Source organism: Jaculus jaculus, chromosome 7 (assembly GCF_020740685.1).
Source record: "Jaculus jaculus isolate mJacJac1 chromosome 7, mJacJac1.mat.Y.cur, whole genome shotgun sequence".
NCBI classification, from domain to species: domain Eukaryota; kingdom Metazoa; phylum Chordata; class Mammalia; order Rodentia; family Dipodidae; genus Jaculus; species Jaculus jaculus.
The window spans coordinates 94,355,114-94,372,693 of NC_059108.1; the positions used below are offsets into that span (position 1 = coordinate 94,355,114).

General features: G+C 40.1%; 1 protein-coding gene across 4 annotated transcripts in view; it reads left to right on the plus strand.

Annotated features, from left to right (window-relative positions):
* Positions 1 to 365: 365 nt before the first annotated feature.
* Lrfn5 (leucine rich repeat and fibronectin type III domain containing 5) overlaps positions 366 to 17,580 on the plus strand; it is a 297,517-nt gene continuing 280,302 nt past the window's right edge. For 3 of the 4 annotated variants that reach the window (XM_045154966.1, XM_045154965.1, XM_045154967.1), the window contains exon 1: positions 372 to 3,271. The gene's annotated coding sequence lies outside the window, so the exon portion shown is untranslated. Of the gene's footprint in view, positions 3,272 to 17,580 lie in introns of all 4 variants that reach the window. The other variant, XM_045154968.1, reaches the window with a different exon arrangement.

Sequence of the window (17,580 nt, forward strand, 5' to 3'; positions counted from 1 at the left end):
CTGCAAAGAATCCCTGGAGTCTGGAACCTCGCGAAGGTTTGGATGGACCTGGATAGAGACTGTATAATGAGTATGTCAGCGCCAACCATAGGAAGCGGAGCCATCAGATGGTTACTTGGATTCCTAAACTCAGAGATGAACTGTGTCTGGGGCGGGGAAGCAGAGAAAGGAACCTAGAAAGGATGGGAGAAGTTTCCACGTGAAGCACCCCTGTCTGACTTCTCTGAAAGAGGCGGCTGTGTGGGACTTGGCTGCGCGTGGGTGCCTGTGAGCGCGCTTGAACGAGCCCGTGGGTGTGCTCGAGGGTGCGCGCCCTTGTGTACTCGCAAGGCAGCAGTACAAGCCTTGTAACGCTCGATTGGTAGCAAAATTCAGAGCTTCCTATCCTAGGAGGAGACTAGCACAAGGCTGTACCAAGTAGGCATGGAAGAGCTCCTTGTTGGGTAGCAACCCCCACGTCTCCCACACCCTTTGGGTTATAATTGAAGTATGGGCTGAAGGGTCAGTCTGGGAGGTGTCATGCTGGGAGGTGTAGGCTGAAGATACGAGCTGATGAACTCTGAAAGGGTCCAAGAGGTTTCACCAGCGGACAGCCTGATTTCTCTGGAAATTTCTTAGACTATAACCTTTTCTTTAACTTATTGCCTTTGGGTGGCTGCTGGAGACATGGGCATGGCTGCGGTGGAGGGGAAAATTATTGTGAAAGTAAAGCCATGGGGGGCCCTGCCCAGTTCCTTGCCAGGACCCCCTGTCTTGTTTCCTTTGGGGCATACCTCTCTCCCACTTCACAGCGTTCCCCAGTGCAGGTCACCTTAGTGCCCAGGCCTGCTTCTTTATGTCCATGGCTGGGGGCGCTTTCCGTTCCCCATACTAAATAAATTATTCTCAGCTCCTGCTCTTAGTGTGTGATGCTGGAGCTGATTCCGAAAGATAAGTGTTCATTTGAGAATTCCCTGCTGTCTGATTAGTAAGCAAATCATGCACTTACGGCAAGGGGACACTGGAAAACGTGAGACCACAAGTCAGTAGCTAGCTTAGATTTTCCTGGCGGGGTTAGAGCTAACGACTTTCCCCTCTGCCATTAGCGGCCACAGCCTGTCTGGGTGACATTTCTTTATCCCTTAACCACGGAGCAGTGGGTGATCAGATCGGCAATTTCCTTTCACAAGAGACCCGGGAACGCCCTGGAAGTTCTGTTTCATCCTTAGGCTTTTCCACGCTTCCCCCTCCCCGGGGTTGCAACGCCCCCGCGCCTCATCTGCCTGGGGATTTCGAGCCGCAGCTCTGGCCCTCTCCGCGCACGCCGGCGGTAAATCGGTTCTCCGAACACGTCTAGAGTCTCGAGGGCTGGGAGCAGCTCGGTAGCCCCGGCTGGGGTGTCGCCTGACTCTAGGGGTCTAGGCGGTGCAGCCGTTCTCGTCACTGCAGAGAGGGCCGGGCTCTCGGTCGCGCGCCCGCCGCCGCCGCCGCCGCCTCCATGCTGCAGCGCCGAGCGCAGCTCCTCTGGGCCGGAGGGAGGCCTAAGCTCGCCTGCACGGAATTGGGGAGCTGGTCTACCTGGCCTGCCTGGACGGCGGCTGCGATCCCAAACCACAGCTCCCCTCCTCTCGCCTGAGCTGCCGACTCGCGGGGCCGGCCGGCGGGAGGGGCGCCCACAGCGCAGCGAGCTGCGGCCAGAGGCCAGCGGGAAGCGGTGAGCCGGTGCAGGGCTGCTTGAAGCCCGGAGAGAGAGAGGAGCGAGGGAGAGAGGGAGAGAGAGAGAGAGGGAGAGAGAGAGATTGAGAGACTCTCATGTGTGCGCGTGTTTTTCCCTTCTTCCTTTGAGGAGGTGAATGGCTTCTCTGCTCGCTGTTCCCTTAGGAGTCTTGATTTTGGGGAGCTAGCTCTTGTCTATGAGCACAACCCACCCAGATACTTCATTTTGCACGGTCGGTTGTATCAGGGAAATAAAACAGAAAACACAAGTGGACGGGGGTGGGGCAGATCAAAGAAACCTCCTGCAAATACACACATGGGAGAAAGAGAATTAAAAGATCTGAGAAGACTTCACACCCTTACCACTGGCCCTTTCATTTTCTAGCAAGATCCTGGATTCTTTCTACCCTTTCAAACCATCTTGGTGAATGTTTAATGTTTTGTAAGCCACTTCCTATCTAGCTGGGTGTGTTGGATGCGCGTTTGTGCGCCTGTTCATGTGCGCTCGCCTATTTGATGCATTTGAGAGTCTTTTTTTTTAACCCCCCCTCAACTGCCCAGAAGCAAACGTGTTAACTCGGAAATGCCCCTCCATGCCCACCTTCTCTCAGAGCACCGAGGACACCCAGATCCATTTTTCTCCCTGGATTCAGGGCGGCTGCTGGGCTGTGCACCCAGGTGTGTGGATCACTTTACCCAGAGGCTTGGGAAACAGCGGCATTAGCCAGCTTCCAGGTACAGCACAAGGTCAAGAGAGGGTCTTGCCACCTTTGTGCTTCAGCGCGTCTACACTTCCCTGTCTTGGCCAGAGGAATATGGACATTTCTGTCTACAGCATTTGAAGGCAAAAGTTCAACAGTTTGAGCTGATTTACTATACAAACACGGCGAAGACGATTGCTTTCAAACTGCTTAAGGAAATCCCAGACGCTTCTTCAGCCCTTTCGTGGGTCCTCAACGAATGTCACCAGCTTTTGACTTACAAGGATTTGGGTTGGAGGAGAACTTGAAGGAAACGTGATCAGAGAGGGCTATGCAAAAAGGAGACCACTCCAGTTGCTGCCCTTGGTCCGGTGAGCTTCGGAGGAAGCAGAGCTTGAAAAGAACCAGTTTTCTCCTTGTTGCTCCTTCCCGGTGCAGGATTGGGAGTGCTTGTGCAAGTGTGATTGCGCGCGCACCCGAGTGAGCGTGTGTGTGTGTGTGTGTGTGTGTGTGTGTGTGTGTGTGAGAGAGAGAGAGAGAGAGAGAGAGAGAGAGAGAGAGAGAGCGTGTGTGTGTGTCTGTGTGTGCGTGCGCGGCCGCCCAGCCTCTGCCCGCTCCCCGGGCGCGGAGCCGCGGGTTTCACCGGGCGATCTGCGCTGATCACGCACCCAGCACGACCTGCAGGCAGTGGCGGCAGTGGCAGGAGCCACCTCTCTGACTCTCTAGGATGTCTGTGCTGAGCTGTGGAAAAGGGCAGCTAAGTGACGAGCGAGACCCTAGTACCACTGTGCAAGCCACCTGGAGCCGCCTTGCTGGGATTGTACCTGCATACAGAAAAGTCCTTCTCCGATCGCCTTTCCCCCTAGAGGCACCAGGTAATCCGCGAATGACTTCGCCTCACCCAGTTTCCTTATGGTCTTGTTTCTCATGCCTTATCTGCATTGCAGGCTACTTTACTTATTAATGTTTTGAAAATCATTAGAAAGGGTTGGGTAGCCAAGGGCGCCTGCTTTATGATGTGGTCATAGGATTTCTAGTAGATGGAAAGCAAATCTATACCTGAGCGCATCATCTAGTAACGAAATCTCTGGGAATATGGGTACCTCCACCCTGAGGATGAAGATTATATACATGTACAAATACATATACATATACATATACATATACATATACATATACATATACATATACATACACACGCACACACACACACACACACACACATATAATCTCCATCCTCAATATATATATATATTTTGAGAACCAGGATCATTAAACCTGTTCTGAAGTTGCCAGAGATTAAAATTTCATCTTTTCCCCAGGCCAGTGGTACCATGGACTATCTACTACCCAACCCTCCGGTTTTTGGAGTGAGAGGGAGTGTTTGATTTCTCTGCAGCATTTCAACCAAGGATCAAAATTCTTTGACCCCTTCACCTCTTGTGCCGAGTTCCTTCTTATGTACAAGCTTGCGGGATCCTTTGAATAGTAGTAAATTAAGCATCTTGAGACTTTTGATATGAAATGGAGTTTTCTTTTGACTTGCTCTGCATGGAAGAGAATTCATAGTTTTGGGTGTGTAATGAGATAGCATGTTTAGTTGTTGAAGTCTGCTTTTATGGAGCAGGATAAATCCATGAAGGAAGTCTTTCTTTTTTTTTTTCTAATGTCCTGGAGAATGAGTCGAAAACCAATAGCCACCACCCAGTGCCCAACCCCAGTCCCAGCCCCAGCCTCAGCCTGGCTATCTCAGTTGCCGCCGACAGGGGCTTGTGTCCAGCATGGTGGCTTGTTTCTCTGTACAACAGGAATTTTGAAGAACTCCAGTGCTTTGATTTACAACGGTCAGGTTGGGGGAATGAAACTGACTTATTAGCATATTGGGTCTGGTATGTGAAAATGGAGATTCCCTTGACTTGCTGAGGCAGAACAAATTTAGTCAACTTCCAAAGACCCTTCCCCTTGCACTTCATTTTGTCGTTTCTTTCTCTTACCTTTGCTGTCTGTCTCTTAAAGAAAATTTCTGCCCCTTCTCGAGGGCATTTGAATTAACAAGACAAAGCACTTCCAAAGTAGTCTCATCAATGTTTAATTGGGTGGTGAAGATGGTCTGAATAATTCAGCTAAGGAGTGCTCATTCGTCTCCCGCCTTCAGGCTCTGCCTGATGGCTGCACTCAGCCAACGTTTGGCCCTCAAGATCTGGAGGTGGCGTTCCGTTCCAGAAGGCAGCGACTGAGGCTGTTAGGGGCAGGGTGAAGGGGTCTGTATTTGCGAAAGCTGCTTGGGAAGCACAGCAAGCTGTCTGAATCCCGTCCACTCCCTGCGTTTCTATAGATATCTATATGATGGCATTTGCAGACCACAAGCTGACTGATAGCTGCACTAGTTGTCCCTGCGCGCTGACGTCCCCAACTCCTTTGCTGGAGTCTGGGTTCTGCCGCTGCGGCTGCAGCCCTCGCAGGCTGGTGGTGCTACAAGGCCACGAATGCAGCGGGCTTTGGGGGCTGGGCTCTGGCACTGCAGCTGCCGGTCCGCTTTGATACTTTCTTGGGGCGGGGCCGAGTGCTCAGTGGCTCCCCGCAGCTGGTGGGCTCCTCACAGCTGAGGTGGCCGCCTGGATCGGAGAAGGGAAGTGAGTTGGGTGCGTGCAGGGCGGAGGTGTATGGCTGCCTATGCCTCCACAATTTCTCTGTCTCTCTCACTCCTCACATGAATATTCCGGAACATGGAATGAAAGCTGGCCATAAAAATGCATTGACGTTGAAAAACTGCAGGAGTTGTTAGGACTGAAGCCCTGAAGCTTAAGCGTGTATGTTCTGGGTTGCCTTTTGCTCTCCTTCCTCCTCGCTCAAGCTCCCCTGCGTGTGGTCAGATCAGGTGCACCCTAGTTGGAACCTTCAGTTGGAACGCTACTGTAAAATCATCACCTCCATACCCCATACTCAAAAAAAAAAAAAAAAAAGGAGAAGAGGACTACTCTTCATATAGGTTTACTGTGTAATTTTCAACTTTGATAATACAAATGGTAATTTGGCTCTAATAGAAAAGCAGGTCTGTGCTCCTCCCTCTGAGAATGAGCGCGGGGTGGGGGCGGGGTGGAAGGGGGAGTCCAATTGTCTACATTCAAAAAAGTACAGCTAAAATAAAATAAAACCAGAGGATTTGGGAGAAATTAGAATATAATTTCCTTCATCAGATGTTGCTTTTGTGTTTTAATTAATTTATTTGTGGTTCCTTTAAAATGGAATGTCTAATGTTCTAAATTTCCTTAGAAAATTAATTTTTGTAAGAGAAATAAAAGCTTCATAATATTTGTAAGCAAATAAGTCTAGAGGTTGGCCAAGAAGAGAGACATGCTGGAGAGGATTATACATACTTGGAAAATAGGGTGCTTTCCTATCTCCCATCCCATCGCACTTGCTTTTGGCTATTTCCCTCTATGGATTTCATCTTTTGCAAGTCAGTTCTTGTCTTCGTGCACACCTTTTCAGGGAAGGCAACAAATCTATTATGCTTGACTTTGAATACTCAAACACCTAAACAGTTTATGATGTGAGTGAAGAGTTTGGATAAATGCCATGAGGAAATAGAGGCTATCATGTATCAAAGTTTCCCCCAAATAAATGAGTAAATAAATAATACAAATAGGGATTTATTTTTCTATTCTTCATTTTGTTCTCTCTTTTTCTCTCATCTTTTTTGTCTCTGTGGAGAAAAGCGGACAGTGTACAAGCTGGCTTGCAGATGTGACTCTGTTTCCTTCATTAGACCTTATCCATAGGTAGAGCTGGACTGGCTCACTATTGGGTTAGGGTATTGACAGGGAATTTCCCTCAGTGAGCTCCTCCCTTGCAGGTCTTCCTTTTGTCACTGCTCAGAGGACCAAAGGCAAACCAGGGCCCCCAAGGGAACAGACCTAGGCAAAAAAAACAAACAAAAAACAAAAACAAAAACAAAAAAACCTTGTGTATGATCCTCTTGAAGATTTCTTTTATTCATTTTCCTTTTCTTATTTGAAGAGAATGACCTTGAATATCAGTATTCCATGCTTCACACACACCACCCGAACATATGCAATGTACATACAAACATAACTGCACATTTCAGTTTACACATATGAGATTCATGTTCTAGCTTATTTTGGGAGGAATTCATCAGTGTATACCTGTCAATGATACCAGCAAGAGATAATTTCTTCCCTTTTGCTCAGAAGAGAAAGCAAGACTTGTAGTCATCTGAGGCAGAATTAACCCACTGTCATTGTCTTTGCAATTGGATCCTTCCTTTTGTCACTTAGTGAATTGTTGGTGCAATAGCAGTGTCTCCCTTATGACATTGGTATTTGAATGACTGTCCTGTGTTATATCACCTCCATCTTTCCTGAATGAGCAGCATTTTCCTTTGTCCATTTAATCTGGTGTTCTGTTTCCTCCTGCTGCTTGAAGTACATTTGGCCTGGTAGTTTTGCTGAGTTTCCTAGCTTGTAAAATTAGGCTCTTGCTTTCTGCTGATAATACTGCTGTGATATTCCATGGTAGGGATGAGATCCTTGCAGCTCCCTAACAGTGCTGTTTCTCAAGGAAACTACTTTAGAGTTCGAGTTTCATGCAAACATAAATTTATAATAAGTAACATTGCTAAGAAGTACTTATTTCAAATATTGAAGTCAGAGAAAGATACTTGAAAATTTCTGAAAACATAATTAGATAACCTATTGCCTTATTCTTGTGATTTCAGTTTCTATTTTTTCAGAAATGGCATTTAAAATTTTGTATAGTTTAATGCTCTAAGTATTATGTTTCATGGAAGAATACAGCTTCAAATTTAGGACTAATGCATGTGAGTGTGACTCCCTCAGTTACATGACTAACATGATTTTGCTAAATCATTCAGTGGCACACACATGTAGAGTTCTGCCTTGTTCAGGAAGTCTTGAGAACAAGTCTCCTTATTCTCTTTCCAAAGTACACATTTTTATTCTTGTGGCTTCCTTCAATCTGACAACCTAAAGGAGTATAATTTGCTCATTACATGATGTAAACATGGTGAAATTAAAAAGTATTATGTTGATAATTGTTGGATCTATTCTGGCTAGAGCTGCGCAAGTTTTATTATACACCATCATCATAGCTTATATGTACTAAGAACCACTCAATAAGTATAATGTGAAATTGAGGAATTTAATTTAGAGGTAGCAATGCTATTTTGCAAGCTTTTAAAAAAAATCATAGTGGCTGATAGATACTGCTCTAACAGTATGCTTTTTTACTGAATTGTATCATAATTCAGCAGTAATTATTTAGGTGGTTAACAAGTGATAGAAAACTACAGTGGATCTAAGTGTGGTGGGGCACACCTTTTATCCCAGCACTTGGGAGGCCGAGGTAGGAGGATCTCCTTGAGTTCAAGGCCACCCTGAGGTTGCAGAGTGAATTCCCAGGTCAGCCTGAGGTAGATTGAGAGTGTAACTCTACCTTGAACCCCCCCCCAAAAAAAAAAAAAAAATTACAGTGGAATTACCTGGGTAAATGCAGTAGCTGTAACATGTTACCAATGCCAAGTAAATGGAAGATTTTTTTTTTAAGTATTTAAACTACAAACAACATTTATAATTTTTCTCAGAAATTGACTGTGATAACCAATATTAAGTTACAAGTTTCTATGGGCAATTGTCATGTTAAATAGGAATTGGCAAGGCTGTGTAAAAACATCCCAATTTGGTTCTTCCTAGAAAATATGTATTTATATAAAAGAAACATATAAAGGACAGTTTTTGTATTTGCTTTGTGAAACTATATGATAGGCATTGTGTCATCTACCATTATCATATATCACTTTTAAACATTCAGTGAAGTGTTTTAGAATTAATGTTTCAATTCTTGTGATAAAATTGCAGATTTATAATGGAAAAATGAATCTATTTTAGATTTTTACAACTCAGAAGGCTATAGGCTATATACAAATATAATAAGTAATGAAAGTAACAGAGTACTTTGAACAAATTTTGCAAAAGTTTTTGAATTGTTAGGAGAAGATATGTAGAAAACCAATTAGCACAATATATACTCAATCACAATTGGTATTTTCAAGTAGGGATAGAAGACCAAATTATGTCATTTGTCTGGTTCTAGCTCACCTTACCCTTTGCAGCTCCTATAAGAAAGGGCTAGGGAGCCCAGAAGGTAACACTTTAGTTGTTCCCTAGATTCTGCTCTCTTTTGGCTTCTTAAAGTCAAAGCACCTTACTTGTGCTAAGCACCCATTCTACTGTTAAGCTCTATTTCCAGCCTAACTATTGCCCTGAATTAGGGTTTTCATGGACTTCAGTGACATCACCTCTGATTCTGCAGGGTATTAGCCTTAAAGTAATTTACTAATGGGACCATATCAACTACACAGTCATAAAAACTCTCTCACCTGCTTTAGAAGTATTTTCTTTCCTCATTAGCTAACTTAATTTTTTAAAATCCACAGAGTGATTACCTTGGTTGTGAAATGATATGTTTTTGTATGTACTTGTTTTCACTGGTGATTAGGCATCTGGGTAGCAGCACTAAAATGCATATAATTTGAATGCCTACACTGAATGCTATTGAGTGTATGTATTCTTTATTCTACATAAGTAGATATACTGGTGATGTGAATATTTGCAGCTATTTTAATTTGAAATGTCCTGTGTAGCAGTTACCTTCTCATTGCTGGGAGAAAACACACAACAAGAAGCAGCTCATAAGAAGAAATGGTTTCTTCATCCTACAGCTTTGAGCGGTAAGTTTCATCATGACAGGGAATTCATAATATGATCAGGAAGCTGGTTCACATCATCTCATAGCAGCAGGGAAGAATCATCAAGAGTGAGTTCTTGCTCAACACCCAGTGGTCTGGTCTTAAACCTTAAGGTCTGCCTGCAGTGACACACCTCCTCCATCAAGACTCCATCTCACAAAGGCTCCATAATTCCCCAAATTGCAAGCAACTGGAAACCAAGTATTCAAAACACATGAGCCTGTGGGGGAGGCATTTTATTAAAATCACCACAATCAAACCCCATTTTATAGGAGTATATCTAACTTAAAATTGATGATGTATGATTATGTATCAGCACTGTGGAAAATATTTGACATTTCAGACACTTTAACCACATATGGCTGGATGTGAGTTGTGACCTCAGGGAACTCATTTTTTTTTGAATAATGTTAAAGATGTAAGCAAATAAGCTTGATATCAATTTATGAACTGATATTCTTACTTTCTTCTCTTATTGTCTATTGTGTAGAGGAGGACGGGGGCGGGGGGGAATTTTGGAAACCATGCCTGTTTTGGAGTGTTTAGTATTCTTCAGTGGTTAGCAACATGAAATTTGAATTTTCGTGTCTCCATATATCAACCTGTGAAATTAAGCTAATATTAGGAATATGTAATAGAATTATTTGGAGACTTTAATGATAGAGTGTAAAGAGCATTTAAAGGCTTGCATTGTCAACATCATTTTATCATCATTAGCTCCCATGGGCCTGGGGGAGAAACTATAATGGTAAGAAAAGACTGTAAAGCACATAATTAGCATTACAGAACCCTTAGGGTTCTGAGAATCAGCAATTACAGGCAAGTGTCTATGGAGTCCAGAAGATGATGGGTCAGGAGCTTGTCTGGTTATAAGAAATTATTGGCTGTAGGATTGGCTATAGTGATTTACTGAAGGGCACATGAAATAAAGAGAGTCATTACAACTTAAATCAATTTTAACTCCAGATTTACTAGAATTATGTGTCTTCTGGATTAAGCTCTAATCTTATGGTTTCCATAAAGTATTTCTGCTGAATGGCCATTTTTATGATGTTCTTGTATTTTCAGTCATTTCAAAATAATTTTACCTAAAGAGAATACTCTATTTCTACAAGTATGTCAAAACATACTAGTCTGGGTGTGATAACATTTGCCATTCTGCAGGTACTAATGAATTTAACATAAGACACTGTTATTCACCATAAGTCTAATTCCTAGTAATAGTAGTTGGTGTTCTGGAACTGAATTCTTTGAGATCTTCAACTGATAATTCCCTTGCCTATGATTACACTACTAGTTAGGGGCAGTTTTTTTGTGCCATTTGTCTATGCCCCTTTACCTTTTATGCCTAGTAAGTGTTAGTTATATTCTTCAACATCACCCTCTTTTAGCCAGGTTCTAGTTGAGTTGTTTCACATTTTGTTGAAGCATGGCACCAATGCCAAGAAGCCATGTGGGTAAATGGATATGATGTTTCATATGGATATTATTTTTTTTCTTTTTCTTTTTTTCTTTTTTTTGGGGGGGTAGAGATAGGGTCTCACTCTAGCTCAGGCTGACCTGGAATTTACTATGGAGTCTAAGGGTGGCCTCAAACTCATGGCGATCCTCCTACCTCTGCCTCCCAAGTGCTTGGATTAAAGGTGTTCACTAGCATGCCCGGCTACTTGGATATTATTTTCTTGATTTTGGAGTAGAGAAAACAAGTGTATGCTGAAAACCTGTATTTTGTATGCATGTCTTATATTAACATTTGATAAATTTCTTTTGTACAATCTGAATCTTGATCAGGCTTTGGGATCTTTAGCACATGTCCCTAAAATGCTATAATTGGTCATTGCAAGTTTGTTCATGAATTTAAAAGACTTTGACATACTGTCTTATATATCTCTAGTAAAGATATATGAAAATTGCTGTCATCATTCTTATCACATGAGTGACTCTGTTAAGTCTATCTCACCAAAAACAAAAAACAAAAAAAAAAACAAAAAAAAACTGATTAAGTACCTTATGGACTGGAAAGATGACTCAAGTGGCTAAAGGTGTTTGGGTGCAAGCTTGAAAGACTTAATTGGACTCTCCAGCACCCACGTAAATACAGAGGCAAGTGACACATGTGGCTATAATTCCAAAGTGCCTACACCAGTGGTAGATAGAGCCCAGAGAATCCTGTATCTAGAAGCTAGGCATATTGGGGGTTTGTTATGATCATCTACAGGTTTTTAGGAAGAAAATGGATCCTCAGGGAAAACAGTTATACTTGAGCAAAATTATAATCAATAAACATGTAAAATTCAAATACAAATATTTCTGATTTTAAAGATAAAGCTATAGCTTCTATGCTCGGGAGGTTTCCTTTGTCTCACCTCTTATGATTAATTTTTGTTGATCCTTAGTACAGTCTTGATCTCCCTTACTTTTGTAAGTCACAGTGGGAACATCTCATTTGTATGTTTTCTAGTATATATACATATTATATATATGTGTGTGTGTATGTATATGTATATGTGTATATATATATTCATTTTTCAAGGGAGGGTCTTGCTCTAACTCAGTATAACCTGGAATTCATTATGTAGTCTCAGGGTGGCCTTGAACTCATGGTAATCCTCTTCTGCCTCACAAGTGCTGGGACTAAAGGCATGCATCCCCTTGCCTGACTTTTCAATTTTTTTAATTTAATTTTTATTTTCTAAATGATTAAATTCTGGATATCCTCTTCCCCCCTACCCCAGCACCCCTGTTCTCATTTCTCTTAGGGCCCTCCTCCACAGGAGAGTTGATATTCACTGTGGGTCATGAAGGCCATGTTGGGTATTATGCCTCAGGATATTCATACCCAATTTGTGGTTCATACAATCTTTCTGCCTCTTCTGCAATGCTCCTTGAGCAGTGGTGGGACTGTTAGCCATGTGATCTAGTGTTGACTTTTTGTGGCTTCTGGGTTCCTGTTTCAGTAGGTTTTGTCACCATTCCCCTGGTGCTGTTTGCTGAACTAGCAGTAAGAGAAGTATTTGTGTTTCTACTTCCTCTGAAGTGTATTCTGGGCCTGGGGTGATGTGTTAAGCACAGGACATCTCCTAGTGGACAGTTGGCTATGTTTTCTTGCTGTATTGGTAGACCTTACGTATATGTATGAGGAACATCATCTTTTTAAATTTTTCTTTTCTTTTCATTTATTTTTTTTATGAGAGAGGGAGATTGAGACAGAGAGAGAGAGAGAGAGAGAGAGAGAGAGAGAGAGAGAAAATAGACATGCCAGGACCTCTTGCCATAGCAAAAACCAGGTACATGTAGCACTTTGTGGATCTGGCTTTACCTGGGTATTAAAGAATTAAACCTGGGCCAAGAGGCCTTACAGTCAAGAGCCTTTAACTGCTGAGCCAACTCTCTACCCAAGGACCATCTTCTAAGTATACATGAGATTCTTTATTTCATTGACCCTTTATGCCATTCTATGAGCTTCCATATTTTACATTTGGACTTCTATGAAAAGGCAATCTGAAGCCGGGCGTGGTGGCGCACGCCTTTAATCCCACCACTCGGGAGGCAGAGGTAGGAGGATCGCCTTGAGTTCGAGGCCACCCTGAGACTCCATAGTGAATTCCAGGTCAGCCTGGGCTACAGTGAAACCCTACCTCAAAAAACCAAAAATAAAAGGAAGCAATCTAATTATGATTCAGGGGATTCTGAAGCTATTCAAACAGTATTTTCATTCAGAGTCTAAGATATATGTAACAATTTTCTAAACAAGTCTGTGATTTTGAGTGAATTTTTCTCTTTGATTTACCATTTCCATTTGCAAAAGGAACTTGAAAGTTATTGTAAGTGGGCAAAAGTGTGATAGATGAATAGTAAATAACTTCATCCTTTAACTCCAGAAACAAGGAATCAGAAAATCATGCAGAGTAAAATGGGATAAACTGTGCAGTGGCCTACAATCCTTGCACTTTGGAGGTAGAGAAAAGAAGGTCAGATATTCAAGGTCATCTTCTAACGCAGCCTAGGATACATGAGACATTGTCTTATAAAAGGTAAAGGGGACTTAGAGATCACACATCTGCCACTAAAATGCTGATCTCTGGATAACCCTGCAGTACATTCCACTTTTCTCTTAATTCTTTTGCCATGGTTTTCATGCTGGCTGCTGGTGCTATCTTTCATGAGTACTAAGGTTTTATTCCTGCTAGTTCTTATCTAAGTCATAACAACAGTAAGGACTCAAATACCAAACTCATTTCCTGCACTTAATCATTGCTATTATTTCATTGAAAAAAAAAATGGGCCTCATGATGGTCTGTCACAATATATTCATAATTCTAGATACATCTATTTCCAGGACAGACGGTTTATGCAGTAAACCCTCTGGTATGCTCTCCTCTATGATCTATTTTCCTACTTTGTCCGGGTAGTCCAAAAATAGCCACAATTTCCTTGCAGTATTTTCAAAAAAGTATGCTTGCTTCCCTTCCCCTGTAATCTTTACTGGACCAGGAGCTAGCTTTGAACAACAGGGGCAGGAAAATAATTGGGAATTGCTTACAGCCAAATCCTCTTGTCCCTCTGTGAATATACTCCTGTCATGGGAAGATAATTTATATTTCCTTCATCAAGGTCAAGTTGTTCAGAAGGCAGCCAGCACCAACAGTCAGGCATGTTGATAAGGCCATCGACGACTGTCCAGATGTAATTCGTCATTGAGATAATTATAGTCACATGAGTTGCTATTACTGAGACAAGCAGTAGAACCACCACACTGAGTCTAACTCAGAGCATTTACTGACTGACAAGTCATTAACCAACACAATAGCTAATCCTTCATCACTGTATGAAGGTACCTTAGACATTAACCTGAGTAATAGCACCTGTTAATGAGTTTTCATGGCTCTGTGGAAGAATACTCACAAAGATATTTTCAACAAATATCAATTAAACATTTATCACATCTATGAATTGAGCTACTCTCAATCCATGGATTAATATATTTTGAAACAGAATGTTAATTTTATCCCATTTCTTCTGAAGTGTTTGTTGATTCCAACCTTTTCTAAGATGTTTCCTAATGTGGCTGAGTGTGCCTATTAATTTTTGATTTTCTTGTTTTGTGAAGTAGATACTTATCAAGACATTTAAGAAGCTTCCTTGAAAAGGTTGTCTTGTTGTAATGAGGGGCTATGTTATTCACACAAAGCCCAAGGGACAAATTGGCTTTGTTTCTCCAAGTTGCATTTGGGACTCATTTGTTACAGTGTGATATTTTGTCATTTCTACAAGATTTCATTTTTGCCATCTAATTGTATTTTAAAGATTCATATTTACTGCTTATTTCTTCTGTAAACTAAATCTAGATTGCATGAGTACTTTACTTTAGGACTTTATATTCATTGCATTTTATGTAATAATGTTTTCATTCATATATCTGTTCTACACGAAATTATAATAGGTACAGAGCATAGGACATGAGGCAGTATTGTGACAGTTGTTTTATATCTTGTTGATGATTATTTATTTACAAATAACTTTGTCAAAATGAGTATGGTCAAAATCAATGTTTTAGTTTTATTAAATGTGGTGTATTTGTAAGGAAGTTCATGGAAATGCTTTTATATTCAGTTCCATTATTTCTATTAAAGATATTTTAAAATTATGGATTTGGAAGTCTTTCTGTATTATGAAGAATATGAAATATTTTGTTCATACCTTGTCTGTTATTTATTTTGTTGTTTTATAGTTTAATACTAGATACATAGTATGTCAGTTATTTGAAATTTTCACTACTAAATTCTAAAATAACTAGAGAAGAATTCCATCCATTACAAGTAGCAGTACACATAAAAATTGATTTTGTAACATAACATGGATTAGTTTCCTTATGTGTACAAAGAGGTTAATGTTGATATCCATCCAAAATGATTGAGAGGAGTCAGGGAAATAATGAATCTCAAGTTCTTCATCCACTTCCTTCCCAATAAAAGTATGATCAAATGGTGCCAACAACTATAATTCATGTGTTTTGCAAGAAAATTATAGTTGTGTACAAGATTAATAGCAAATATTTTAACATGTACCACACATTTGCTCTATTTAAAAATATACTGTCATATTTTGTTCTCTAGACTGCTATATTTGGATAAATATACCATTGTGTGTAAATATTTTTTTCCATTTTCCTCTACTGAGACACAGGACTCAATTACTCTTAAAACAATATCAGTTTAGTGCTTATCTTTCTACATTAAGCTAGGAGTTTGCTTTTCAATGAATAAAATACAAACAATCTTTTATGTAGCTCTAGAATAAGAATTTTTATCTATCTGGAATGATACTTATAGGAACATCTCAAGTAGTCTATGATCTGTAGGACATGATCAGGAAAACACAAGGTATATATATCAGATATATAATAGGCTTGATCTATCAATGTCAATTATGTCTTTGATGTTTTTCAGGTTAAAGCATTATTTGATGGAACATGTATATATAATTGCAGACCCAAAATCTAGGTAGTGTTCCAGGAAGGACAAACTCCACTAATTTTTTGAAATACATGTTCACTGTTTGTGTTCGATGAATTTGGAAGAAAAGGAATAACTTCTGATTTTTTATATTAAAGAATACTGAATTTTTATTTTCACTTTTTATTCACAGTTTTATACATTGAAGTTTTAACTTGTTAATTCTATGAATTTGGAAGAAAAGGAATAACTTCTGATTTTTTATATTAAAGAATACTGAATTTTTATTTTCACTTTTTATTCACAGTTTTATACATTGAAGTTTTAACTTGTTAATTCTATTGTCATACATAATAATTTCTAATGTTTTTATTTCTCTTTGGATATTTTTAATTGAACATTAAATATATGCAGAGCTATGTGTGTACATGACTGAAATGTATATTATATTATTGAGTTAAAGAAATTAAATCAATATATGAAATTAATGCCTGAATTTATTACTGATATTGGATAAATCAAGTTTCTTTGTTCTTGTACTAATGGTAGCATTATAGTTTGAAACTATGACATAAAAATATCACTAAAGAATTCATGTTAAATATAGGAATCAGATAATTTCTAAATAAATTTTCAGAATAAGATATGGAATGTTTTGAAACTATCACCCTTGCTACAAAATGCATGCTGCAGTGGTATTGAATAAATAAGTGATATGATCCATGTTATGTAAATACTATAATCTTATTTTAGAAGGTAGTTATGAAGCATGACGATCTGTTTATATGCAACAAAAGAAGAAACAAAAAGAAAAACAAAAGAAGCTAGCTTTATTGCATAATAATTACCTATATACAGCTGTATTATATCATACATTGTAATGATAACATTTGTAACATTTGGTTTGGGCAAGTACCTGAAAAAGAAAACAATGTAGTACACTATTGAAGATCATTTCTTTCTTGTTTCAGGCAGGAATAATATGTAGCTCCCTTAAACTGACTCCATGCATGTAATAACAGTGTTCTTTGGGAGAAGTAGTAAGTAGAGGTAACATCAGTGCTTCCTAGATAGAGAGAATCCATGTGACCTGGATGTGGATGGGATTAATCTTCACTTTGACAAATAGTTCTATTAAATGCAGATATGACTTGCCATATCTACAATGAATGATAAATTAGCCATAAAGCAGTCCAAGGAAGAGTTCAGAATTGCAAGTAAATATATGAAAATTTGCAAATGGAGTGATATGATGGATCTAAGCTTGTCAGAGTTCATGGTGAGCAAGTATTTTTCTACAGCACAAGGTGTTATTTTTTTAACACCTAGAGGTAATTTGGGAAGTAGAAGTAATTAAGAGCATTCAAGGAATGTCTTGGTGTATAGTAACTGCAATTTTGTTTAAACATATGCATATATGGTTTGTCTTCTTGACATTTTCATGCATACATATTACAATTTGATCATAAGTACCCTATTGCCTTCCCCCCAATCCTACCATACTCTTCTCATTTCTTGTTAGTGGCTACACCTTGGAAGATCATGACTACTCCTCTTCTGTAACCTTCAGCTGTCATGAGCTCATTAGGAAGGGGCATTGAGCAGTGCTCCTCAGCATTGGGAAAGCTGAAAAATGACATTTGTTTCAGATTCTTTAGGAATCCTTCTCTCAATTTGAAAAGGTGAAGCATTGTAGCTTTTCTATCACATCACAACATCTAATGTGAGACAGAAAAAGTCAGAGAGAGAGAGAGAGGAGAAGGAAGAAGGTGAAAATGCAAGGAATACTCCACTTAAGTATTTTGAGCCTTTATAACCATTTTTGAATTTAAGAGGAATAAAGATGCTATTGAATTATTTATCCTGACCTTCTTAACTTCCTTTTTTTACCTCTAATATTTTTATATATTTACTTGATAAACAGAGAGAGAGAGAGAGAGAG